The sequence below is a fragment of the Lemur catta genome, chromosome 1 (assembly GCF_020740605.2).
Source record: "Lemur catta isolate mLemCat1 chromosome 1, mLemCat1.pri, whole genome shotgun sequence".
Taxonomy (NCBI): domain Eukaryota; kingdom Metazoa; phylum Chordata; class Mammalia; order Primates; family Lemuridae; genus Lemur; species Lemur catta.
In genome coordinates this window covers 40,205,412-40,232,571 of record NC_059128.1, presented here as the reverse complement: position 1 = coordinate 40,232,571, position 27,160 = coordinate 40,205,412, and the positions used below count along the sequence as shown (strand labels likewise).

At 41.6% G+C, this 27,160-nt stretch overlaps 1 long non-coding RNA gene across 4 annotated transcripts; it reads left to right on the top strand.

The window, feature by feature from the left end:
* Nucleotides 1-14,436: 14,436 nt before the first annotated feature.
* Nucleotides 14,437-26,832, top strand: LOC123640384. Of its 4 annotated transcripts, none has more exons than XR_006735969.1 (6): nt 14,437-14,558; nt 18,937-18,980; nt 22,708-22,796; nt 25,741-25,833; nt 25,987-26,100; nt 26,469-26,832. It is a non-coding gene; the product is annotated as an uncharacterized LOC123640384 (long non-coding RNA). The 4 variants fall into 4 exon arrangements; XR_006735964.1 differs by adding an exon at nt 24,795-24,847 and having other exon boundaries at nt 25,987-26,832; XR_006735962.1 differs by having other exon boundaries at nt 25,987-26,832.
* The last annotated feature ends 328 nt before the right edge of the window (nt 26,833-27,160 follow it).

The following is a 27,160-nucleotide window of genomic DNA, read 5'->3' as shown; positions in this document are numbered from 1 at the left end:
TGGTGCCTTCCTTGAAGCAAAGGGCAAAGATAAATTTGTAATTCAGACAATAACCTTTAGAGTGATGCCAAGGGATGCTTTCTGGAAAACATTGCTTTCGTGCAGGGAGGGCAATAGACTGAAAGTGCATACTGTGTTTGGGTTGAGAATTCCTACCATTTGGGAGGAAGAAGAAACAGCTCAGAATGAATTAAAAAGAATTGGAGTTGTTAGGGAGGAAAAAGTTTTGGATTAATTTTAATAATGGGAACTTTATATCAGGCATATCCTTTTCATAATGGAATTGCACAGTAGTAAAATTTTAAGCAGAGGTTGGATAGACACTTAACTTCTCTGTCTTCAGTTTTCCTCATCTGTAAAATGGGTATATAATACTACCTACCTTGCAAGGTTATTATGAGGACTAAATGAATTTATATTATAAGACACATAGTGAGCTCCACATAAGTGTTTGCCATTATTATTATTACTTATTTCTAAGTGATGTACTAGAGGGTTTGGGTAGGAGATTGGATACCTCCTCAACTCTTGGGTCCTATGACTCAGTGGTTTAGTGGTAGAAGTATTTTGCACCCCACAGATCTCTTGGGAGAGTTTTTATTTAAGGCACAACTGTTCTTTTGAATCCCAGTAGAAATCTTTAGAACAATGGTTATCTTTATTTCTGTTTTTCTGGACCCACTTAGAGCATTATGTATTTATTTTTTATTTATTTATACCCTACTTTGTTCCTAAAAGATTTTAGGCAACACATTTAAAGTGACTTTGAATATGCTTTGAAACATGTACTGAATTAAACTCTGTGGACTTGGCTTTTGTTGAAGCATGGCTTTAGAAAAAGGATTTGAAACCATCATTAACTACATTGGTAAACTGTGGTGACTAAAGCTAATATTTCCAAAAGCTATTTCTACTACTGGAGACCTACCTCTTGTGATAAGCCAGCCCTCTTCTCTGTTGACTGCCTCCTCTATGCATCTCATTCATCCACTTCCTGCAGTCATCAGGAAATGCCACCAGCACCAGCAGCACTAGAGGCTGGCCCAGAAAGTGGCTCCCAGGCTGGGAGCTTTGTGATGGCTCTCTCCTTCTCAGGTATAGAAGGGGAGAAGGGAGCAATACCGCACACCCTCTCACTCTACCCCTCAGAGCCATTGGCCAGTGTCTCCGCCAACTCCTGCCAGAGATGATACTCTACGTTCATCACAGACCCCACTTTGTGTTTTACTCTGGTCCTTTCCAGATACCTAAGCTTTTTTGTTCCAAAAGAGATTCTAACATTCTCAATCCAATAAAGGGTATCTACAAAAAACCTATAATTAACATCATACTTAATAGTAAAAGACTGAGTACTTTCCCCTCAGGATCAGAAACAAGACAAGAATGTCCACTCTCACAACTTCTATTCAAGATTGTACTGAAGGTTCTAGTTACTGCAGCAAGAAAAAAAAGTTAAAGACAAATAAATTGGAAAGGAAGAAGTAAAATTGTCTTTATTCATAGACAACATAATCCTGCTTACAGGAAATCATTAAAAATCTGCAAAACAACTACTAGAACTAAGAAAAGAGTTTAGGAAGTTTTCAGGATATGAGATTAATATAAAATCAATTGTATTTTTATATGCTTCATGAAAAATCTGAAAATAAAATTAAACAAAATACTTCATTCAAAATATTAATAGCATGAAAAGAAGATATACAAATGGCCAAAAAACATGAAAAATGCTAATCATCAAAGAAATACAAATTAAAACCACAATGAGATACCATCTTAGTCCAATTAGAATGGCCATTATAAAAATTCAAAAAACAGTAGATGTTGGCACAGATGCAGTTAAAAGGGAACACTTATACACTGTTGGTGAGAATGTAAATTAGTATAACTTCTACAGAAATCAGTATGGAGATTTCTCAAAGAAAGAAAAGTAGATCTACTATTCGATCCTGCAGTCCCACTACTGGGTACCTACCTAATGGAAAAGAAATCATTATATCAAAAGGACACCTGCACTTGTATGTTTATTGCAGCATAATTCACGACTGCAAAGATATGGAATCAACCTAAGTGCAAGAGGCAGCATCCTGGAAGCAGAGAAGCAGAGAGCAAACACTTACTAGACATTGAATCTGCTGGTGACTTGATCTTGGACTTCCCAGCCTCCAGGACTGTGAGAAATAAATTTCTATTAATTATAAATTACCCAGTCTAAGGTACTTTGTTATAGCAACACAAACTGACTAAGAAGTCTGTTTATTGTTGTTTTTGTTATTGTTGTTGTATGTATGTGTGTGCTTTAATTTTCTTGGGAGGAAGAGTAGAGAGACAAAAAAAAAAATCAGCAAATTTTTTTTGATATGGTTGAGCCTGTGGGTCAAACCAATCTTGAAGTCCTTCCAATCTTGCACTGCATTAAATTTCTTTATAGTTTAGACAGGTTAGAGTTAGATCTCTTGATGTTTTTTTCACCTTGAGGTTCCTAACTGGTACTCAGAGTCAGCGTGATTTAACTCTAAGTGAAAAAGGACAGTCTTAGAGGGATGATCCCGCACATCTGCATGGTGACTGAATTTATACCTCCTATAATTGTATATAAAAAATGAAATTATAGACTCTATAGGACAGGTGACTCTCCCCAACTTCCACCATCCTTTATCTTTTGCCACTTAATATTGCAACAGGTGCCTAACCAAACTCTCTGGCTCTGGGCTTGTCCTATCCCTTCTAATCCATCCTTCACACAGCTGCCAGTATAGTCTTTAAAATATAAATCTGATCATTTTACACAGGCACAGGCTCACACACGTACCCATGCAGCATCTGCTTAAAATCCTTCTATGGTTCCTGACTGCCAATTGGATTTTATTCAGACTTCTTAGCTTGGCCCATATGGTCCTTAGATCTACCTCAGATTCCCTTTTCAGTTTCATCTCTCAGGACTCTCACCCACAAACGTGATGTTCACAGTAACCTGAACATATGATGTTCTTGCATGTCTTCAAGCCTTTGCATATGCTATTTCCCATGCTTGCAAAGTCTTTCTCTTGCTTTCTATACTGGGTAATTGCTCTTCATCTTTGAAGACTCTCAACTCAAATATCACTTGGTTAAGAAACATTTTTTGATATCTACTAGCAGAACCTCTAGGATATGTATGACTTATTATACAGGTTTGACTTTACAAGATTGTGGGAGATATAATAGTTAGTTGGTTAAACAGCCTGTGGGAGGTTGTGTCTGCCTTCCAAATAGGCAGTTGGTAAGGGAAGATGGGAAAGAAGGACAAATTGGGACCTGAATGGTGCCTAAGAGGATGAATTGGAACCTGTATTGGTCTTTTGCCACCTCCAGACCCTCAACTTTGACGATACAAGTGTCCTACAAGAGATGCTGATGCACTTTCTCATGATGCTTGATATGTACTTGGCCCGGAAGTCAGAGAAGCTGAAGGAGGATCCAGCAGGAGCTGGAGTCAGTGCAGGTCTGGCTGTTGCACTCACCCCCTCTCCCTGCCCCTATGAGCCAACAGGTGAGCAACAGCCTATGTGGGATCCCACAGCACCCTTGCCTTGCTCCAACCCTCCAGTAATAGGAATGTGGTCCTTTCACTTCAACCTTTCAAGTTGGAAGTGGATTCTGAGAAACTTAGATCCAGCTTAGCTGAGCTGACACAGTACAGACCCACTATGCCCCAAAGCTTACTTTTATAAGAGAATACTTCTTTGCAGATATGTTTCCACAATTAGGGAATACATTTTTTTGAGCACAAAACATGTCTCATTTATATTTGTATCTGAAGCAACTAGCATGTAGTCTGTACTTAATGTTCAATAAAACAACTAATTAAAAAAGCCCATATTCTTACAAATAGCAACTTAACATTGAGTAAAAAGCATATTTCATTAACATTATTTCTTATATCTATTTAATGGTTGAAAAGCTGGTGTTTCAGCTGGTTGTTGTACATGTTTGTACAACCATCTGAAAAGCATTCTGGAAAACAATTCTTAACATAAATGCTGGGATTTGGATTTCAGAGGAGAATACACCTACTTCACTGGTGAATTTTGGTGGAGTGCTGCCTCTAAGGATGACAGAATAAAGCACTGCTTTTGGAATGAATTGCAAAGCTTTCCGAAGAGGCGGCAAAGGTTAATTATTTGAAGCATTTGGATCTTGGCAACAAGTAGGGTGAAGCAAACATACTGGCTAGACATATGCTATAGAATATTCAGTAAAGATCTCTGTCTATAGTGGTTTACACAGAAAGCTGAACATATGGCAGGCTTTGTTTGATTTTTCCCCTGGAATCATCTGTCAGGACACGAGCTACCACCTAATTGCATATTCACATTCCACTCTACATTTTCTATTTTTGGTCTGATTTCTCAAAGCCTTCAACCACTCATTTTTTTAAGATTTATTTTTTAAAAATTAATTTTATCTCACCTACAAAAGAGTTGTGGGTGTTTCTGGGAGACACTTTTAAAGAGGGAGGAATATAGACTCCATATCCCAACTCTCAGACTCTATGTCATATCAAGGAAGCACGTATCTTAGAAAGGCAATGGTTTAGCATCCTACTAAAGATAAGGAGGCTTGGAGGCAAGGCTGGGAACTATTAGGATCAAATTTTTATGTTTTCTTAAGCACCTACTATGTGTAAGGCATGTCTCAACAGAGCAATGTTCCTCTGGGTGTAGCCCACTGATAACTCTTAAGGGTGAGGTAAGAACCATTTCAAAATTACAGGTTTTTCCTTTGGATCGTATATGCAAATGATGCAGACTTTTATAGATTTTTGTTTTTACTTACAACTAATGGCCACTGTGTAGTAATTTAGAAAATGAATTATTAAAGCTTACCAAAATTTGATATTCATGAATAAACACATTAGGAGAGCTGACTAAGACATAATAGTTATTCTACTAAAATGATTTAATTATTTGGAAAAGTTCCTAGGGGCATAGAACCCTGTAGATAATGGGAATTCTTGAAACTTTCGAGAAAGGATGAATCCTTTTAAGTACAGAATGAGTTTTGTTTTTGATTGCTGTGGTTTTTCATCGCTGTTCTCCTAGTATAATCAACTTGTATTTATAGCCCTTCTGTTAAAAGCTTAGTGTGTGTGTGTGTGTGTGTGTGTGTGTGTGTGTGTGTGTGTCTGTGTGTGTGTGTGCGCAATACTGCACAGTTAGTCTTTTGGTTTCTGGTTAGTTCTTCTTCAATGCTTGTGATCATCCAGTTCTTTGTCCACTACAGAATGGTACTAGGTAGTGTTAGTGGCTCGCACAGTTTTTTGCTTTGTTTGAGAGGGCCTTGTTCAAATAAAATAGCTGCCTGCTGGTATAGAGAGATGACATGACAGAATAATCAGAGGATGGAAAGCCTGAGACTTGGCACTGTCGGGGGTCAGATTATTTTCATGGTAATCATCTGTGTTGATGCTTTCCCATCTAGTAATTACTTTGAAGACCAATGTTGGTAATAAAATAGTTTTCCCCAATGAGGCAGCATTCAGCATCTGCATTCCTGCTCCGGGGGAAGCAGGGAGCAGACTGGCCTTCAGCATCTTGTCTCACACCAGGAGAGAGAGCTGAATGAATGGTCCAGAGTAATAAATACTGTGTCACGCCTTGCTGCTTAAATATTTTATAACTTTTAAGCTCTATTAAAGGAAGTGATGTCAAGAGTATTTAGTGGAGATAGCTTCTAGCAATGGCTTTTTATTAAGAAAGATGACACCAATCATATAACTGATGATGGAGTGAAGAAAGATATTACCTCGCTGGAGATGGGCCTATTATCCTCAGCCCCTGGAATGGTTGGCTATTTTTAGAAATGGTTGAGCAAAAGAAGGCGGGAGAATTTACAGGCATGACTCAACCAAAATTTTTGTATCTGGTTTTCCTTAGTGGAGAGATACCAATGTAGGAAATCATCTGTGACAAGCACAGCTTTTATTTTAGTAAATGCCAGTCTCTCCCATGTCTGCAGAAGATCTACAATTTGCAGAGAAAAGTGCATTCTATACCCTCTCTCTCCAACTACCTTATGTGCTCGCTGATGGGAAGAATGTATCTTCACATTTCTCGGTTTCCCTTCCGGGATCACGTCCTGTGACTTGCATTCAGTGGGTGCAGGGCTGACTTATCCATTAGCGTAGGAGGCATGCTGGCTGCCCAGGGCCCACAAGATTTTTAAGGGTCCGTGAAAATGTTTCAATTTCTTCTAAAACTGGAAGAAAAAAATGAAATTTCTTTTAGGTTAAAGAAAATGTTTTCATATAAAGTATTAATATATTTATATTCATATCAACTCAGTTGTTAAATGTAATTTAAATCATTTTTTATGGAAGAATGGGCCCACAAAGACAGAACTGCCTGGGGCCCCACAATGTCACAATGCAGGCCGAAAAGGCTTATAGATTGATTGAAAAATAACGTTTGGATGCTTCAGTGTATCTCGTTGAGGACTTGATTCTGTGCCTGCTGGCATACCCTGTAAGAAGGTTCACGTAGCAGGCAAAGAGCGCTGGGTGGTGAGCCAGGAGACTGAGCCTAAGTCTTACCCCGTCACTTCTACTTTTGCAAGAGTGGGCAAGCCAGCTAGGCTGTTGGACTCTATTTCCTCACCCCTAAATAGAAGGGTCTGAATTCAATTTCTAGAATCTTTCTGGTTTAGAAAAGCTCACATTCTAGGTAGCAAGGTGCTGGAGTTTCTTCAGGAAAACTTTTAACCAGATGGTAAAAGTAACATTTATTTGTTACTTCCTGTGCTCATAGTAGGTACACAATTAACAGTTGTTGAATAAAGAACTTTGATGGTCCTGGGCTCCTGCAAAACAGTCTGCTCTCTCAATCTCTGAACACAGGGTAGATACATAACTATCTAGGAAGAGATGTGGAAGGCAGAGAATAGGCTGTGGATCCTCTTGTGGCCCTTTCCAAACCCAGGTTTCCTTCTTGTTGAGAAAACTTGAGCTCTTATAATATTTCCTGGCCAGGTTTAAAGATGTCTGTAAACTGACAGCCTGTTGTTGGATTCAAAACTAAGTTGGCAACAGGATTGGCTGTCCCCCAAGAGCCCCATGCATCCAGCATGGCCTCCTGAGATGCCACCGCCTGAGGTGGGGCTGCCCCCTGCTCAGCACATGCTTCCTCCGCCCACATGGCCCCTGTGCACCTGGGCCCCTGTGAGCCTCCTGCTACTGGGAATTGTGGCCTGGGTGGGGCTGAAGGTCAGCTGACCCCCCCAGCTGCTTTTTCCAGAACTCTAAAAGGAAAACAGACATAGTGAGTGAGAAGAGCTCCTGCTATCCCCAACAGCTCCCTAATCCACTGTTGTTACCCACTGAAGCCATAAAAGATGAGTGATTGCCAACAGAAGCTCAGATACCCTCCCTTTCAGATTCCTGCAAATCAACCTTCTAAAACTCTAGAAATGGGTGTGAGTTTAAAAATTATCTTTCTTATCAATAAAATGGCATTGATGAGTACACAGAAGGTGAAATGGACATAGACCTTGCTCTCTAAGACCATAAACATTCCAAAGGAAAGCATCAGTGAGGAAAGAAAGCTTATAAGAAATATTTCATTAAAATCTCATTGTAATGTTGCCTTAGAAGAAAGTAACAGTATTAAAACTCTGGACCTTCTACAGAAAATATAAGGCCTAGAGACATGACCCCGGTGGGCCCATCCTCAAGGCATGCTGGAACCTCAAAAGGAAGCTGATAGAATGAGAAGAGGGCCCAGAATTGGGGTGATCTTGAGCTAAAGACAGATTTTAGGGCTTTTCTCCCCAAGTCGGGTCGCCCATTTGTTTCAGTAAAATTAAAGTTAAACTCTTTCCAACTGTGAAAACATGATTAGTGTGAGAGAAACCCCAGGCCATTCATTAGTTTAGGTAGCACACACATAGAGAAGAAACCATATTTTCTCCGTTTTAAACAGTGAGGGCAAAGCTGGGGTTCAAAGCTCAGTGCATGAAGTCCCCTCTACTCACCTGGAATAGCGCCTGTGATCTTCCTGCAGTCTGGTTTGTTTTGCATCTGTTTTGACAAGAGCAGATACAGATGAAGCTTGATCCACTGGGGAGGGAGCTGCCTGGTTCCAAATTCTATACCTTGATTGATTACCCAGAGGAGATTCAGACGATGCTGGGAGTAACTCTCTTCCCAACCTCAAGGATGTTTTACGTGGAAAATGAATCACCTTCGTTTTGCAGCGCACACATAGGGAAAGCTCATAAATGCTGTGTCTGCTTTTCTTTCACGGCCAGAATTCCTGTTGTTATTTTGAGCTTTTTAAAAATACCTCTTAATATGGTATAATAAAAACAAATGACTTTATGCTATCATCAGTTGCCAGCTATATATTTTAATTATGTGATTGATCCTGAAAAATATAAAGCCAAATTGGATATTAATGACAAGAAACTGAACCCTTTTATCCTGCGATGCAGGCATTTTCAAATTTCTCTTCATCTCTGAGCTTTCGCATCTTTAAACGTTCAATTTTACACATTTTGCTGTTTCTTTTAAGTCCTGATTGGATAGGTGGCATTCTGACTTCTGTGGTTGCATTCAGTCAATATTTTTTTCTGTTTTCTGCTTCATTATCTCCCATTCTCTTAAGCGTTTTTAGACAATGGGCAGTTTAGTTTGTTACCAGTGATTTCTGTTAGACTCTGATCAAAGTAGGGGCCTTTGTTTATTGTTTGTCCTACACAGATTTGCAGAGATGACAAAGTAATAGGAAGCGAGGCACATGATATGATGGGAAATGAAAACAGACCACGGAATGAAATATTACAGCCTTAATAACAACAACAGGCACACTGGAAATTTGTATTATAAATGAGAATGCCAATTGGAGAGATCAGAACAAATTTGAAATATATATTGTCTTCTTGTTGTTAGTGTGTGTCTGATTCTCCACTCCTCCTTGATCTTTAATGAGTGCTAACGGTGGGAATGGGAAGGAGACGGGATTTTTAGATGAAGGGCCAGATATTATACCGGGCACTTCACTTACTGTAGTTTCATCTATTCTTATGAATATCTTGAAAGTCAGGTATTTTTATTACCATTTTCCAGATAAAGAAATGGAGGTTCAGAGATATTAGGTAACTTATCTACAGTGACACAATTAGGACGTGAAAAAACTATTTAGTGGAGTCACTTTATGCAGAAACCTACCTTCTTTCCCCTACCACACTTTGCTGCTTTCGGGAGAGAAAACGTCTTGCAAAACATGTATTATTCATTCAGTAATGAACTGTTATATCAATATGATTATACTTTATTATAATATATTGTATATTTTATATGGTAGATTAAATATATTATATAAATAACAATTATTTTATCGTTTATTGTTATGTAATCATTATTTATCACTAAGTGTCAATGTAGGGGTCAGGGGTCAATCAGGCATGAGTCCTATCACTAATGAAACGTCGACAGTTATAGGAGCAACATGACACACAAACAGATAACTGCACCCTAAGCACATGCCCTGGGCGCTGAGAGTATGGGAAAGCATCAACCCTGGAAGGGCAGGGAAAGCTAGAGGGAGAAGGCCACGTGTGAGATGGGCTTTGCAATGTGGGTTGGATTTGAACCTGTGGAAATGAGAGAGAGGGCATTCTAGGCAAGGAGAATGGCTTGAGAAAGAGAAAACTACACTTTGGATACCCACTAGGTGCCAGGAATTTTACATATGTTATCTCATTGGATTCTTATAAGAACCCTATTGGGGAGTATTGTGGTTTGTCCTGTAAGTACCGTCTTAGACTGAAAACCTTCAAGCTGACTCCTGGCTTCATTCTGTCCGTCTCCTGCCAGCACCCTCACACCCCGCGTGTCTGTCTCAGTAAGTGACATCACTCTCCATTCTGTTGCCCACTCCTGGTTCCTGCTGTGACTCTTGACTCCTCTCCTCTGGCCCTCAGCGTCATCTGGCCCTGGGGACTCCACCCACTTTCCTGGAGTCTGGCTGTCACTGCCTTGGTCCAGGCCACGCCACCTCTCGGGCACTACTGCAACCACCCTCCACTACCTGGCCTTGCTTCTTCTGGTCTTGTCCTCCCACCCCACCCACATCCAATCGTCCTCCACACTGCAGCCAGAGGGCTCCGTGTAGGATGCAGATTGGATCCCATTCGTCCTCTGGTTAAAGTCCTGTGGTAGCTCTTCATTTCTTGTCAAATAAAGTCCAAATTCTGGAACAAAGCTCAAAAAGCCTTCATGATCCAACCTCTGCTTCCTTCCCAGCCTCATCTTGGACCACTCTCCATGCCTTTCCAGCCTTGGTCCCTGGGAGGTCCTCTGTACCTCCCTGTGCCTGCCCCACTCGCCTGACTAGCACCAAGTCCAGCCACTAGCCACCACCCCCCAACTCTGACCCAAAGGATGGGCCCCAGAACAGCAAGAACCAGATCTCTTTGTTCACCAATAAATATTTTTTAATTTATTAGATTGATTTTTTTAAAAAAACTAAGACTCAGTTTCAGTTCCTTTCTCAAGTTGAAACAGCTGGTTAACGGTAGAGTTGAGGATCTGAATAAATCTGTGTCCAAATCAAATGTTTTGCTCACAACATCATGGTGTCTCTCTTACATGGGTAAGTGGGAGGCACTCAGTAATTCATTACTGGATCATGGGACGCACATGCGCCCTAGGTTAGGGAATCAGGACTTTATTCTGCAGACAGTGGGGAATCATGGATGGTTTTGGATACAGAAATGACAAGAGCAGAGGAATCAGATTTCCTCATGCCTTCCAGAAGTGAAAGTGAGGGCAGAGGAATACAAGAAGAATTTGGGGCTTTTTGCCATGACCTTCATTTATAAAATAATACCACCCACCTCGTATGACTTTTGTGAAGATGAAAATAAATAATGCATATAGAAATGCTGTGTGGTCACCTACCTCTTTGTAAATATCATTATTTTTTTCCTCTTAATGTTTGTTAAAGGGGCTGTAGAGGTTTGTAGCTACTTCTAGAAGACTCTGAACAGACACTTTGAGGAGCCACTCTCTGGAGGTGGTGCTGAGAATGTAAATGAAGCTTTCAAGCTACTAGCAGGTCATGGATCTTGAGAAGCCAGACAGGAGCAGCTGGAAATTTCCGAGGTGTTGAACTGGGGCAGGGGACAGGCCAGGCAGGAGGTACTGTTGATGGGAGATCCTCCACTAGGAGGGAGTTTTGTATGTGGTCGTGAGAGACAGCTTGGGACTTAGGTCATCCAAAGAAGGCCTGTTGAAGTGACTGTTTTTATGTTATTCTCTTTGGACCCACTGTTTAGGAGAGGCCATAGTAGAATGCGCAGAATGGAAGTTACTCTGGAAGCCCTGCTGGTCTGGATTTCCAACTGGTATTAAGAACTACATGCAAACTTAGAGAAACCATCTTTCAGGAACAGAACATTAATTTGCCCCTCTTGCCTTCCCAGCACAATTAATGCATTCTGCAAATACCTAGTGAATTAATCGACTGGAACCCGCTAAACTGGCTTCCCTGTGACCCAGCTGTGGACTGTAGGTCTTCCTGGCACAATATGAAGCAGGTGAGGTGGAAATGTGCTGAAGTGGAGGTCAAACGTTCTGAGTTCTATTCCCAGCTCTTCTAAGAATAAACTGACATAAATGATGTCTATGACCGACCTGTTTTCCAGATGGCACTTGGGGATTTTTTTCTAGCATCTTGGCAATGAATCTGACTCATCTTTTAGTCTAACAGGTCCTCTCAAGTAGAAGCTGAACATACAATTGTGACCAAAACTCACACAATTTTTTAAAGAATTAAGTTTAAACACATTATCCAGAAGAAAATGTTGTGTATGGGTGCCGCAGTCTAGATTTTCCCAAGTCACCTATGAAAAGACGATATAAATGGAGCTGATTCCAAATGACTTCCATTAGCGAGCACCCCAAACCAACATGGGTTTAAAAATTGAACATCTTTGCAAATACAACTGAGAAAACTGCCCTTTAATTTGGATCTAGTTTAAATTATTTAATGAATCCCTTTTCCCAGTTAATTGGACATTAGGTTTAAGAATGAATAAAAGTGTTCCACGTGCCACACAATAAACAGTGTCTGCGGCAGACAGCAAAACCAGCTGACATTCTTGAAGAGATGGATCAGTGGTCTGGTCTCAACCTCAGGCCTGAGAAAACCATTAACCGAACAACTTGAGTTTTTTATTTTTAATTTGATACACTGTGTTTAATGCAAAATGTATGGGTATTTCGTGAGGCGGTTTGCTTAATTGTGGTGAATGGCTATAATCCCAGTGGGTTTATCTTGCAGGCTTGTGGGGCTGCTGTTATTTCCTGGTGGGTGTCTAAGGGAGGAGGCAGGAGAATGCTGAGAATCTGGGGGACCGAAGCCTTATGAAACAGTCCTTTGATTAGATTCGAACAGGCTTCTTTATCCTGTGTACATTATGCTTCGGCGCTCCCCGAGGGAAGCTGTGAGCCGGCCTGTGGGTGAAATGCCAAATCAGTCCTTGCCTGCTTTGCAACAGTTGGGTCATTGCAGGAATCCAGGAAAGAGAATTCAAAAGACCCCTGCGTGGAGCTGATAACATTATGGAATGCCACCTGAGAAAGGGGGAGAACGCAGGCGTTCTGAGTAAACCCACCTCTGGGTGCTCACACGGCACCTCCCACAGTCTCTCCCCTCCTGCAACAAACATTTCTTGAGCACCCACCGTCTGCCCAGCACCTGGCTAAGATAAGGTCCCTTGCCTGGAAAAGCTCGGTTTTGGTAGACATGATTCCCATCCAGATCATTAAGGCACAAATTAAAATTATGATGCTTAACTCAGTGGAGACATGAGGGACAGTGTGACTGAGTTGGGAAACATCAACTTCACTCATTGCAGCAAACACGTATTGCATGCCTGCAACATGCCACGCATGCTCTGTTTTAGGTGCCAACTATAGGCAAAACAAGAGCAGTCTTCGCCCACTTGGAGTTTCCAGTCTGGTGGGCCAGGAAGGGCTTGGAGGGAGGTTATGGGTCTGGATTTTGAGAGATGAGTTGTGTCCTATTATGGGAGAAGACACAGAGACCTGGACATGGAGTGCTGAGATAATCACAAGAAATTCAGAGAGAGAGAGCAAGCGAGAGAAAAGGTAGACAGCAAGAGAAATTTCAGGCAATAGGCAAGAAAAGGAGGGGATTTGAAGCCATCTTTGAAGGCTTTTGTGTGCCATGCCATTGAGTTCGGTTTTTATCTTGCAAGAACTGGAAGCCAATGAAAGATTTAAATGGGGATACTTGAGCACATGCACATTCTAGAACAATTGCTCTTGCAGTTAGAGAGGAGGGGGAGTCTAATATAAGGCTGCTATAGCCAGTAGAGGAGAGTGTGCAAAAAGACCGCATTTAACCACTTGAATTGCCCCAGAAGGGTCAAGAAGGGTAATGACTGAAAACAGGCCACTGGATTTGGCAAGGATGCCGGGGGGACCTTGTCCAGAACAGTGCTCTGGTAGCAAGTGGATGGCCCTGGTTTAAAGAGTCATTTTCAGGGCAGCACAGCGGAGGCTTGAATTGTCCAGAGCAGAGTAGCTTTTTGTGGTGGTTCTCCAGGCCGGCAAGTGTGGTTTGCTTTGTAAGGAAGAAAACCCAAGGAGTTCCTCCTACGATTAGTGACTGTGATGCCCTTGACAACTGTCATGTGATGTGGGTGTGAGGTTTGTCCTTTAACTGTTAGGACCCAAGAAGCCCCTATGGCAGCCTTTATTCAACTCAGGATCCCTTTCCCCAATTTGGGCTGCCAGCAGTCTTGAGTTCGAGGGGAGTATCCTGATGTTAGAGTTTTCAGAACATTGTTTACAAAAAGGAAGCATTACAATCACTCCTGTGTCCCGGGTTCCATTTCTCATCTTCCAAAGCCCAGGAACTACCTCCCTGAGTTCTAATGTGCTGGGAGCTCTGAAGGGCTGTAGCAAATCCCTGATAATCCACTGGAAAGTCTATAAAGGTGGGGTCACACCCCAGGGACCCTATCTGCTGACTGCCAGTTCTGTTCCCCTACCCAGTGACAGAACCAACCTGTTTTTATGACATTGTGACCCAGCCAGCTCTTTGTTATAATCATTGTTTCCATTCTTTTCCAAAATAAACATGTTTACAGTCATTTGCAAACAGGGAAATGAAAGTTTTCCATCCCTAGGTACAGTGTGTGTATTTTTGAAAACAAAGAATTTAGCAAAGGAATTTAATCTCATCTCTGGTTACTTTGTAATTTACCTGGTGCTTTAGACCTTAGAAGGTAATTTTTTTTTTCCGTTTAGATTCAGGTAAATTCTCCCCCACCTCCTCCCCACCCCCTTTCTGGCTTTGTTCAGAACTATCAAGCAGAATGGCTTAAGGAGAATAGGACCTTATTGTATCACATTTCAGGAATGAGCAGTGAGGAAACAGGAGCCAAGCCTGGAAATGAAAATGTCCTTGTAAATGACCAAGAGAAGATAGGAATTAAAATACACAGCTGTTATAGTGCCAGAAAATTGTCTGCCCTCTTTGAACAAACTGGTGAGTACTATTTTGCATTTATATCAGGTTTAAAAAAATAATAAATGCCATTCTCCCTGTTCAAATAAAATGTAATTGCATAACTGCTTTGCAGATAGCCCTACCTTTTTGTAGCCATAGAAATGAACAGCTTACTACTCCTAAACAATCCCAGATATCATCTCTATTTAATGTAAACAGGGTTTGTTTAGTCGGGATGATTAGTAATTTTATTTCAGAAAGAAATGACTGATTAAGAGTTATACACATGTCATGATCAAAGCTTCCTTCTTGTTCACTGGGGGTGTCAGAGGTAGCCAAGCTGTTTATGTATCCACTGGGCTAAATTAGTATCATTATCACTTCAGTAAAGCTCAGATATTACTGTGTTCTCTGCTAAAGAAACCAATTACAGTATCTTCTGGACGGTATATTAAATGACACCATTTAATTAAAGCCTAATCTCTCTCTGAATGAACAATATTTTAAATTATTGTACATTATTTCATTCAATTACTGCAAACCTCTGTCCATTTTTAAGTGCAGAGAAAAACCTCATTTGGCACCCCGGCAGCCAGGAAGAATAATTGCCATTTTGTGTTGTATTTGGTGCTGAGTGCCCAGTAACAGTCAATCCAGGACATGCATCAGTTCATGGGCTCTTTTAGTTTTAAAATATTTCAGATTTGTTTCTCAAGCCTCTCGGCAGCAAAGGCCCCTATTCTACGATTGCCAGTGGTTCTCTCCAAGGACTGGGGGATAATGGAGACCTCTAAAAAGAATATGTTTAGACGAATAAAGCCATTAAAGAAATACAATTCCCACGCCAGGAGCCAAGCTATGTAACTAACAGGATAGCAATTCATTTTGAATGAATATCTCATAAGGGAATGCAAGAATTAAAATGAACTTGACAGTGAACTCAAGAGATAACCTGTAATAGAATGAAAAATTCACTTGTTAGAAGGGAAAATGAGCTAAAAAAGAAGTAACTAGTAAAAAAAAAAAAAAGGCAGGGGACACAGATGTGAATGGACTCTCATTCCCTCTGGTCATTCACTTTAGCCGTGGAGAAACGCTGGCACACATTTAGGTAGCACAGAGCAGTAGCCACTAGCCAAATAACAGCATGCTGCTTCTGTAGCTTGTGATGCCAAAGAATATGGTATGTGAATTGAGTGTGTTTATCAGTCTATTGGGTGATTAGTAAGGTCCCAGGGAAGGGAAATAGTGGTGATGCATCCCAGATATTGTAGGAACGTCCCTCAGAACCTAGACTGTGGGTGGGAAGGTTGGAACTCAACCCCAGGACCTAGCACCATGCCTTGTCCAAGGAAATCCTTTGCCAATTCGTTTCCATTTCCGGAAGCCATAGTCTTGATTTCTGAAATTGATGGCCCACAGCTAAATGGATCCATTTCTCTTGGCCAGTCCTTGGTAGGTGTGGCCTACATGAATCCACATTCAGACCTGAGGAGTGGTGGTGGTCAATGTTGGTTGTAAAAGATGAGTGTAGGGTGAGGAGTCTCCATGCATTTGTGCAACTTTGTGGATTTTATTCCCTTTTTGTTACAGTTTTTGAAAACAACTCTTAATTTTATGTCATTTCAATCACCTACAGTTAGGGAACATATGCAATGTCTAAGCCTTATTATTGTGGCTATAAATTGATCCAGTATCAATAGAGGTTAAACGTGTATTTTTTAGAGTCCCTCACTCATTCACTCATTTAGCAAATATCTATAGATTCTTAATGATCGTCAAGATAGGATAGAGACTGTGCCCAAAAAAACTCAAATTCAAATTCCTAGCCCACCTTTGCTAACTGCGTAGGTTGAACATATTATTAAACTTTCCTGAACTGTAAGGTGAGGTTAATAATACATATCTCATGGGATTACTGTGAAAATTAAGAGAATCATTTCAAGGTCTTCCATATAACAGATACTCAGTAAATAGTAAATATATTATGATTATTACTTTACATAAGTAGGTGCCAGTTATCTTAGAAGATTTATAGTTTGGCTTAGAGGCTGTACATGTATAAAGATAGTAATAATGATTTATTAAAAGCAATACTTCATGAACCACAAAAGCTAATGCCAGCTTGTGAGGGACAGTACACCTTAACATCTACACAGCATATACATGTACACAGACGGAATTTTTTAAATTAATGCATATTTGCTGTCAAGGATGCTTCATAATTGGAAATGGCAGTAGGTTTTCTCTCTGCACTGGCAGAGTGTCTAGGATCAGGCCTGAAATTATTAGATGTAATCATCAGGTTGAATTACTTATACAAAGCCAGTTATTCGCCATCTGTCATTTGGAGACGTGCCCTTAGGCCCCACTTGGATGCCAGCCCATTGCTATGAAGCAGGGAGAAATGTCTCTGTCCAAATAAGTTATCTCTCAGTTTTGAATTCTAATGTGAGGGAGGACTACAAATAGATGCTCTGTCTTAATGAAAAAGACGATGGGCATTTGTTGTCCTACTTACGGGCAGAAACAATGGATGGGACATGCATATTGAGGATTTTAAGAAAGAGAGCTGAAGAATAAGATATTTAAAAATTTAAACTAGGATCAAAGATAAATTCTGTAGCAATTTGGCCAGGTGGGAGAAGAAAGTCCTATCTATGTGTTTACTCTGAGGCAGGGGTTAACAGGCCATGGGAAATTCGTGAGGGTTGAAAACTATCCAACAATGTTATGGTGCTTTGTGAAGCATGCTATGCACAAGTCATCTTTACTGTGATCTGGCTGAAATAAAAATATGTGTCAATAGGTAGAGGCCTGGCATTCCCTATGGAGAGATTGAGGCACAGTGGGGCCAGGTAGCTAATGATACAAAATAATTTCCAGTGGTGGAACCCAGAGTGATTGATCAGAAAACTGTATCTTGTTATAGGATGTGTAAGAGAAGGGAGCCTATGGTGCAGCCTCTGTGCCCACAATCAGTGCAGCTTTTATTGTTATTAACTCCAACAATAACAATAACTTAGCTGTGCTAAGTGCTACCAATGAGGAGACAAGCTTATTACACTGTCCTCCCACCTTCCTATCTTTCCCTGCTCTGACTCATCCATACATATTGCTGAGTAATTCTTCCTAAAGCACTGCTTTGATCATATCACTTCCCTGGTTAAAAAGCTTCAATGCCTCCCCAGCTCCTCAGACCTAAGTATAGGCACACCTCGTTTTATTGCACTTCATGGATACTGTGGTTTTGTTTTTTTTTTTTTTTACAAATTGGAGGTTTCTGGTAACCCTGTTTCAAGCAAGTGTATCAGTGCCATTTTTCAAACAGCATATGTTCACTTCATATCTGTGTGTCACATTTTGGTAATTTCTGCAATATCTCAAACTTTTTTTATTATTATATCTGTTATGATGATCTGTGTTCAATGATCTTTGATATTATTGTAACTGTTTTGGGGCACCTTGAACCACACACATACAGCACAATGGACTTTGTACATGTTGGGTATGGTCTGACTGCTCTACTGACGGGCTGGTCCCCATCCCTCTCCCTCCCCGAGACACAACGATATTGAAATACGTCCAGTTAAGAACCCAGAATGGCTAAGTTTTCAAGGGAGAGGAAGAGTCTCATGTCTCTCACTTTAAATCAAAAGCTAGAAACGATTAAGGTTAGTGAGGATGGCATGTTGAAAGCTGAGATAGGCTGAACTCAAGTTCAGAAACATTGGATGATTTTCTCAAGATGACACAACTAGCCAGTAGCAACATAGAGTTGAAACTAAGGTCTCAAAAATCTCAGTCCCTATTATGTCTTCTTAAAAACATAAACAATGGCCTCATAATGATGGTGAACATTTTACTGAGCACCCAGCTGGGCGCTGTGCTAAGTGCTTCACACGTATCGTCACATTTAAGTCTCTGCAAAGCCATGTGAAGTGGGTACTGTTACCATCTTCGTTTTAAAGGAGTTAAGATCCAGGGAGGTTAAAGTCAGTTTATGATAACATAACTAGTAAGGGCCAGAGGTGAGATTCTTCCCTAAGGCAACCTGGTCAAGAACTTTCAAGGAATATTTGAGAGGAGAGAGCTGGGGTTAAGTGGAAGGCAGCTGCCCTGAATATTTGAGAAGAGAGAGCTGACGGTAAGTGGAAGGCAGCTGCCCTGCCCCAGGCCCCCGGGCCCCCTGAGTCCACCTGCAGCTGCAGGGAAGACAGTTTCCAGCACACCCACAGCTCCCCTCCTTAAGCACCTGCAGCTCACTTCTTCTGTGCCCAGGGTTTCTTCTGCACACTCCCCACCCCTCCATGGGTACACTGGAGTGACCTGGATGTGCAGGGGAGCTCATGCCCCTGGGGCAACCCTCCAGTGGGGGATGGGAAAGGTGGGTAATACCCAGTTCTCTGTTTTCCAGTGGGAGCATTCGGAGGTGTGTTCACCAGGGGACTCGAGCTTCAGGTACTCAAGTAACCCCTTCATTAATACACTTGTTACCGGCTTTCTCCCTTCCCTATGTCACGTTCCCTCTGCCTCAATTCTACCCCCAGGGATCACCACCCAAATAAACTACTGTACTTTCACTCAAGTCTTTATCTCAGGACCTCTCATAGGAGGAACCAAAACTGAGACAATAGTTTAGAGGAGACATATTTAAATCATCTACACTGACACTGAATATTCCATTTAGAATGGGAACACTGTAGGAATTCTGCCTTGACTCTTAACAGAAGGTAGAGGGCAAAAATGTTGAAAAAGGATGTTGACAAAGATGAATTTTTTCAATGGTAAGAGGTGCAAGTGAAGTTATAAAAGAAGTCTTTAAAATGCCACTTATAAAACCTCAAGAGCAGCATCTTTGGGCACTTAGATCTGTGTCCAGAGGGCCAGGGGTAGGTGGGTATCCCCTACAGCCTCTGGACGGAGTGGAGGAGGGCTGGGGAGACACAGAGAAGGACCCCTTCTTCGCCCTGTGGTGTGATTTAGCGCTTCCCTCATTTTGCATGCTGAGCTCAGACAGAGATAAGCTGATGTTCCATGTTTCACAATATTTCAAAAGGCTTTGACAATAGAAGGTAATACAAGCACCTCTTTGTATTCTCAAGGAGCTGATGTTTGAAGCCTAATTCTTAAGTGTTGGTTCTAATAAATTTCTCCAAGGAACTGGTTTAGTCGATTTTTATCTTCGCAGGTCAGATACAAGATTTTGTTGATGTCCTAGATGCATTAAAGGCATAATTTCCACCACTTTGGGATCTCCATATCCCATCTTATTCAGTTGATTTTATCTAACGCTTGTTATAACTAAAAATTATGGATACTATACATTTGTTTCATAAGAGAAATAAATACATCAAGGTTAATTTGCTTAGACATTTTTGGAGAAAATATGCTATGTATCTTGAGATATCTTGAACTTTTAATAATATTATACATCCCTCTGTGTGTCCCAATTAGGGTTGAGGGTGTATGCTCTGGAATCCAGAGAAAGACCCCCATCTAGCCCAGCTGGAGTTCTAGGAAAGGGGCTATTCTGGAAGTCTAGGGCATGCTCAAGGCTAATCACACTGTGGACTCTCCTCTGCCCAGTTCATATATAAGGAGCATCAGATTCAGAAAACTATCAAGTGGCTTGCCCAGTCGACTGTGTGTAGATGATCACCAACAGATATTTACTTAATTTTACTGAATCAAACTGGAAAAGAAAGATATCAGGAAAAAGTTTACAATTAATATTAATAGCAATTAAAAGCTTATGAGTGAAGTAGAAGAGGAAGCACTATTCCTCCAACTACTTGAATTTGCTACTTGAGGGCATGTTTGTGTGCGTGTGAGCACGTGGTGGTCTATGTGCACATTCCTGATTCAAGACTGAGTGAATACACGAGTCTCATATCAGCTTACTAGACTCTTGCATGCTTTGAACAATCAACTACCAAGTTTCTGAAATGAGGTTAATTCTCTAAACACTAGGCTTTTGAGTTTGCTAGTATTGGGTCTAAATACTTGTTCTGCCTTAGTGGTTATGTTATCCGGGGCTAGTCACTTTACTTCTCCCAGTTTTTTCAGTTGTGAAATTGAGATACTACTGCCTTAGCCCTATACCTCTAAGAAGCAGAGCCAAGGGGAGGATTAAAGTGCTGAAGCTTTATTTGAGAAACACATACCCAGAGCAGGGTTTGGGAAGAAGGCAAGCGAGACAAGAACAGATGGAAAAACAAAAAAAAGGGATGTCACACACTGGCCTCCACTTTACAAGTTTTTCAACAGGGTATGTGTTAGAGAACTCTTGGAAACCACATCTCGGAGCCATTCATTGAAGGCAGGAAGGAAAGGGACTTATTTGTTCAATCCCCTGCTATCTCACATCTTCTGTCCTTGCAGCTTGACCTTATTGGCAACTAACTGTTCTCCAACTCATGGGTTGCATCCCTAGCCCCTTGGTGACGGCGCAGGAGTTCAGAGCCAATGGCCCGCAGTGTGGCATTTTATCCCCCTCTGGAAGTGGAAGGGAATTCAGAGACGATACGGCTCAGGATGTGGGACCTGAGAGCCAGGTAGACCAGTCAGGGGTGCTGGGCAAGGGCACCACCCAGGGCCCACAGTGGTGTGGCCTGAGAAATGCCTTGGGAAAGAAGCCGGTGTCAAGGGAATTGAGAAACTACACCCAGGTACCGATACACGCAGGTCCCTACTGCTTAGGACTCTGAGACTCGAACTCCTCGTGAAGACTGCAGAGCTTGTGCCTGGCACTGCGGGCAGTGTGTGGACTCTGCAAGGCGACTCGCCTCAGTGATTAGCTTTGCCGCGTGTTAGCCACGTAAACACTGGCAGGTTACTTGCGTTAAACCTCAGGAGCCTCACTGTAAAAGGCAAGATAATAACTGTACTTATGTTATAGAGTTATTGGGACGAATAAATGAGGTAATAAAGTGCTTGGCACAATTGTTAGCCATGATGATGATCATGATGATGATGATGAAGATGACAATAATGAGTCAACTGTGTTTTCAAGCAAAGCAAAAAGTTTCTTCCCCAGATTCCTGGGTTCCTGAAGAAATTCTTCTTTCATGTCAATTATGTATAATTGCTTGTGAGGAAATCATTGGTATCTGGCATTTTCTACTTTTTTTTCTATTTTGCATTCTTGTTGTAGTTGAAGTATATTAAATTTGACTTCAGTTTTTCTCAAAACCTTGGCTGCTGGAAATTTACCCAGTGGCTGAGCATGATGGCAGCAACTGCTGTAAGAATATCACCACAGAGACTATCAGGCAGCAAGATCTCTTAATAAATCTTGAGCCTGGTCTGAAGTTTAATAACTTTGAAGGCAGCCATAGTTGGCCAGCCAACCAAAGACACATCAACTTTATTAACAAGGTTTTGTGGAGTCCTTATCTATTTATGCATCAGTGGGCACCCTAGCAACAGAACCCATCTCAGTGCTGCCCATGAACGTTTTTGGCTTCTGCTTTCTGCAGTACTTTCCGAGTACAGATGGATTTCTGTCCTCAACTACAGGCAAGCTAAGCGATTGTCATCACTCAGGGCTGAAATGTCTTTCCTTATGAAAAAAATAACTTTTTAAATATACTTGACCTTAGACACCTGTGTCTTTTCTTGAGAGAAAACATGAAACAAATCATTTAGAAAAACGTGAGTATGCACCCTAAATTCACCATAGTTGTAGAAACAAATCCCAGCAGTCCAGATGGGATGTCAGTGTGGTCTGCACACCTGTCAAAAGTAAGTCTGACCTGGAGCAGGAGGTGTGGAGACGGTGCAGGAGCCAGGGCGCTTCCAATGAGGACTTACACAAAGCGACTCCCTTAGCCTGTCACTGTCCCCCCCCCCCGCCCCCCCCACATACACCCCAGCCTGTGAGCCCCTCTCACCCAGCACCCACACCCTAATTCAAGACCCAACAACAAAAAAATACAGACCTCTGAGTCCTTCACAAAACTCAGTTATTGACCTGGGCCAAGGAGAGTAATTCTGTATTGAGGGAAATAATTTTCTCAGCAGGTTTACATAGCTACATACCAAGAAGGTACTAGAGATTGGTTACAACTATGGATTTAGACTCACTCAAATATGAGTTTGGATCCTGTTCTGATGCTTACTGTTTTACAACCCTGGGCAGGCTACTGAGTCTCTCTGCTCTTCCGTTTCTCTGTTTCTGAAATAGGGTTGATGATGAAGAAGAAGAAGGTGATGATGGCAATTACCTTTGGTTAAGCACTTATGATGGCCCCCAAACTGTACTAACGGCTTCAGGTACATTCTTTCACTTGTCTTCACAGCAACTCTTTGAGGCATACACTATCACAGCAGATCGTGCTCTGGAAGCAGTAGTTACTAGGTATTAATGTCATGCCGATTACTAGTGTTACTCCAGGAAAAACTCTTTCATTCCCAGCTCAGACATTGCCACTAGGATGGGATTAATATTATTGCCTGCTTTCTTGAGGCACCAAAGCCTTTCCCTTTTTGTTCCAGTGCTAGATATTTCTTTTCTGATGGAAAAGATTTTGCTCCATCGTTCATCCTTCTGAGAGCAGTGCAGTACATGTAATTTTTGTCTTACATTATTTAGGGATATTGACTATTCTACTCCAAGTTTACTTAATGAAAGGATCCAGATCAGGAATTGTTCTATAGAATCAGGCTGCTTTAAAAGACATAAACAAAAATAAAAGTAGCAATAACAAAAATAATCTTGCCAATAATCCTATAAAAGTCCCTTGGACTTAGGTATTGAATTTTCATCGACATTGTTGGGAGATGTTGTAATTCAAACTGTTCTCTCTATACAGCGATTACTTTGTGACATTAGCCGCATTTTGCGGGTGACCTGTGCTGTTGCTGCAGGTGCCTGAGTAGCAGCAGCCCTGATCCAGACAGGCAGGCAGCCTCCGGGAAGGGAAAATCTCTACTGCCAAATACAACGTCATATTCACATCTACCCTTGACCATGATTTATTAATCGTGTTTGGATGGTAGTTTAATTTAACCCAGAATGCATTGCTTATGGGTCCTCAGCAGTTTATCATAGGTGGTGTCATGCATTAACTCCTGAACTCATCCTGCGAACCATCACAGACACACAGAATTACTCATCCTTTCCCCATCTGGCATATTTATTTTAGTTAAAAATTGTAACTTCCTACAACCTCACTATAAGTTGAGAGTTTTAAAAAAAAATCAGGCGCAGTTTCCTGTAGGACTGTGCAATGTGTAGCCATCTTAATTTCCGTAGGGAGCTGAGTAGGAATGTAAGTACCTAACTTCAGGATCGCCACACTGCTTTTGGGATACAGACTAGACAGCAGCATCCACTGGCTCATTGGGAGTGTTGGGGTAGAGGAGGGGCTCACAGGCTCACTTTGGGGAGATTGGGCTTTGTGCTGCCATTTGAAGCTGTCCCCTGCTGAGGACTCTGAGTATAAAGCCCACTCAAGAGCTCATTTCAAGGAGACTCTGGAATCCTCTTTTGTGTGCAGTAAGACTAGGCAGAACCCAGGGAGCTGGGTTGTGTCTGGGATTGCCCAGAGGCAGGGGACTGGCCTGCTTGATTTGACAAAGTTCCTTCTAGTTTAACAAAATCTCTTCTGAGAGACTGTGACACCACCCCTCCTCTCCAAAAGCCAAGCTGATGAAGCGAGATCTGAGGGAAGCCACGGCTGCAGGATGTTCAGCCAGCTCAGCAAAACAGTGATGAGGTGATTCGCAAACTTAGCGCCGAACAGAATTACTGATTGGGCTTGCTAAACATACTGATGTCCTGGGCCCAACCTACAGAGATTTTGATTCAGGATTTTTGTCATGGGGCCTGGATCATTTATTTTTTGTCAACTCTATTGAGGTATAATTTATGTATCCATGTGGTATGTCCATACTCGTATGGACTCAAGTACAAAGTTTGATCAGTTTTGATGAAAGTGTATACGCCTATAACCACCATGACAATCAAGATATAGAACATTTCCATCACCCCAAAAAGTTTCTGGTGTCTTTTGCACTTGATACCCCTGCCCCTTACTCCTAGACCCAAGCATCCGTTGATCTGCTGTCCCTGTATTTAGCACCTTTTCTAGAATTTTATAAGGATGGAATCATGTAGTATATTTTTGTATGTTAGGCTTATTTTTATTGAACTCTCCAGTGGGGCGTGTGGGTAATTGAGGTGGGTTTTCATTAGAGTAACTCTAACCTACTTGCCTAGGAGGAATCAAAGAATGTCACCGAGGTTCTGTTAATCTCTTCCTTTGACAGATGAGGAAACTGCAGCCTCAGAATTATGAAGCAGCTTGCCCAAGGACGCTGTGGTAAATGACAAAAATAAAACAAGGGCTGAAAGCCAGATCTTAGCATTATTTGCATTTTAATTTTTGAGGCAGTTTGCCAGGGAAAGCGTTGAGCTTTGAATATGGATTTGCAATTTATGAGCATGTAGGTGTGGGGTGGGAGGGGCCCAGCATGAGCAGGGAGGCTGGGCAGTGGTGACCTTTTGTTCTCCACGTTCTCTGAATAGGATTCCTTGTTTGCTGGAGCTCTCGGCTCTTGTCTTGCTCCTTCAGTGTATCAGTCATTCCCTTAAAACAGCGACACTCATAGCTGGCAGACAAATGGCTGGGAACTAGGCAACTCCAATTATGTAACTCAGCATGTGAAATCATTTAATCAGAGCTCACAGGACTGAGGGGCAGTATTAAAAAGAAATAGGCACCCTGTCTGGTCCCCAGAATGAACTCTTTTCAGGAGAGAAGAGAGCTTATATTATTTATTGTGGCAGGATGAAGATATACTGTAGTATGTAAATAGCAAAGGCCTAGATGATAAGAACCTGGCAACCAGGGTTCCATTTGAACCCTATTTCTGATTTCTGGGTGATATTTTTTCCAGTTTAACTTTGGAACTATTATTGAATTATTGTGTAACTCCATTTCCCCACCGTAAACTAAAACCACTGTTATTTTTTATCTTTTAAGATCTCATATGATACTGCCATGGAACCTGGCATGATACTGTCCGCATCACCTTGCATTTATCCAAATGGTTGTAGTTACTCAAATACCAAAAGGATCGCATTAAACAGGGGTTTGGGCCACAAGTTTAGGGTTCCTGTGGACTTCATGAAGTCTGGACCCTCTATCAGGTCTTCTACAAGGGTGTGATGAAGATTTTAATATGCACTGTCTCTCACATGTCATTTGTCTAGTGTTAAGGGAGGAAACTGGAGGTGTTTGCCCTGAACAACATGTCACATCCCTCACTGCGTGGACGGCACGACCTGCCGGACAGGAGGCCTAGGGTAAGTGGTGAGTGGGCCACTGCTAATTAAGTGAATTGAGTGGTCAAACAGAATCGCAGAGCCATTGTGTCACTCTTTTGATATTTTTGTCTTTCTAGCTGTCTCTTTTGTTTTAAAATCTCTATTTCTTTTTACTCTTTATTTTTCTTCCAGAAACAACAACAAAAATTTAAAAGACAGGTTTTAAGAACTCTGACGGAGAAAAGCCATTCCCAGTAGAAACTCTACTAAACTGCGACTTGACTTTGGACCTGATACAGCCAAAAAGTAATCTTTTAAAATATTCTAAGCAGGAGCTCGGAAAATAGAACATTTCAAACTTCAGCTCAGAAGAGTATGATTAACTCTGAGCGGATGTGGTGGCTCTAGCCACGTAATTTTAGGCGTTCTAATTGGCAGTTTAAAAATAGCCAAGTCGCAGCCTGTTCCTTTGTTTCGCAGTGACTGTGCATTGTATTCCAGGAGTCTTCAGGTTGCTTGGGCTGGCCTGGGAACGGCTCTTAATCTACTGTCTCCTGGTTCTGCCGAACTGACTGTCCTGAAATACCACAAGAGGAATAAAAATGTGTGTTTTCTTAGGATTACTCCTAGCTTCCGGCTCACAGACATATTCTCCTTCCTTCTCTAATAACTAGGTGCTTAAAGGATGTGCTTCGATGATGATTTTCAATTGAATCTATTTCTGCAGACCTGAAGCTGCCAGCTGAGCTGTGTCATTTGCTTGCCAGGTAATAAGTACTACAGGATGCCGCCAAGAAAAGGAGAACACTGATTTCAAATGACCAATTATTTACCAAATTCTTCCCCATATCTGTGTCAGGCAATGTCCATGAACTGAAACAAATGTTTGCTTCTCTTTGCTACTGTTTCGATTGGCAGCAAGGTAACACATCAATGTGGAAACCCACAGAGGAGCTACATGTTCCCCTTTAGCATTTCTAAGGAGCCCTGAGAGTCCCTCCCATCTGGTCAGGCATAAAGTCGCTTATCTTTACCTAATTTCAGTCTCTGAGTTTTCCTTCTGGGAGACACTTGTTGCTTTGCTGAGGAGGGGCCTGGGGGCACAAAATTGGCTAGAGCTGTGGAGCTGCTCTTAGTAACCCCAGAACTGGTGTCCCAAGCTGAGATTTTGGTGGGGCCCGTGCTGGACACCCACGCGCCTGTGGGACGGACGTGGTTTATCATCCCTGCTTTGAGTTTTATTAACATGGAATCTTGCAGCTTCCCAACCAATGAAGCCACGAAAGCATAAACTATATTAAGTCCATAAATCCCAGACTGCCGTAACCCTGGAATATCAACGGATGCAAGCGTCCGCTCTCTAACC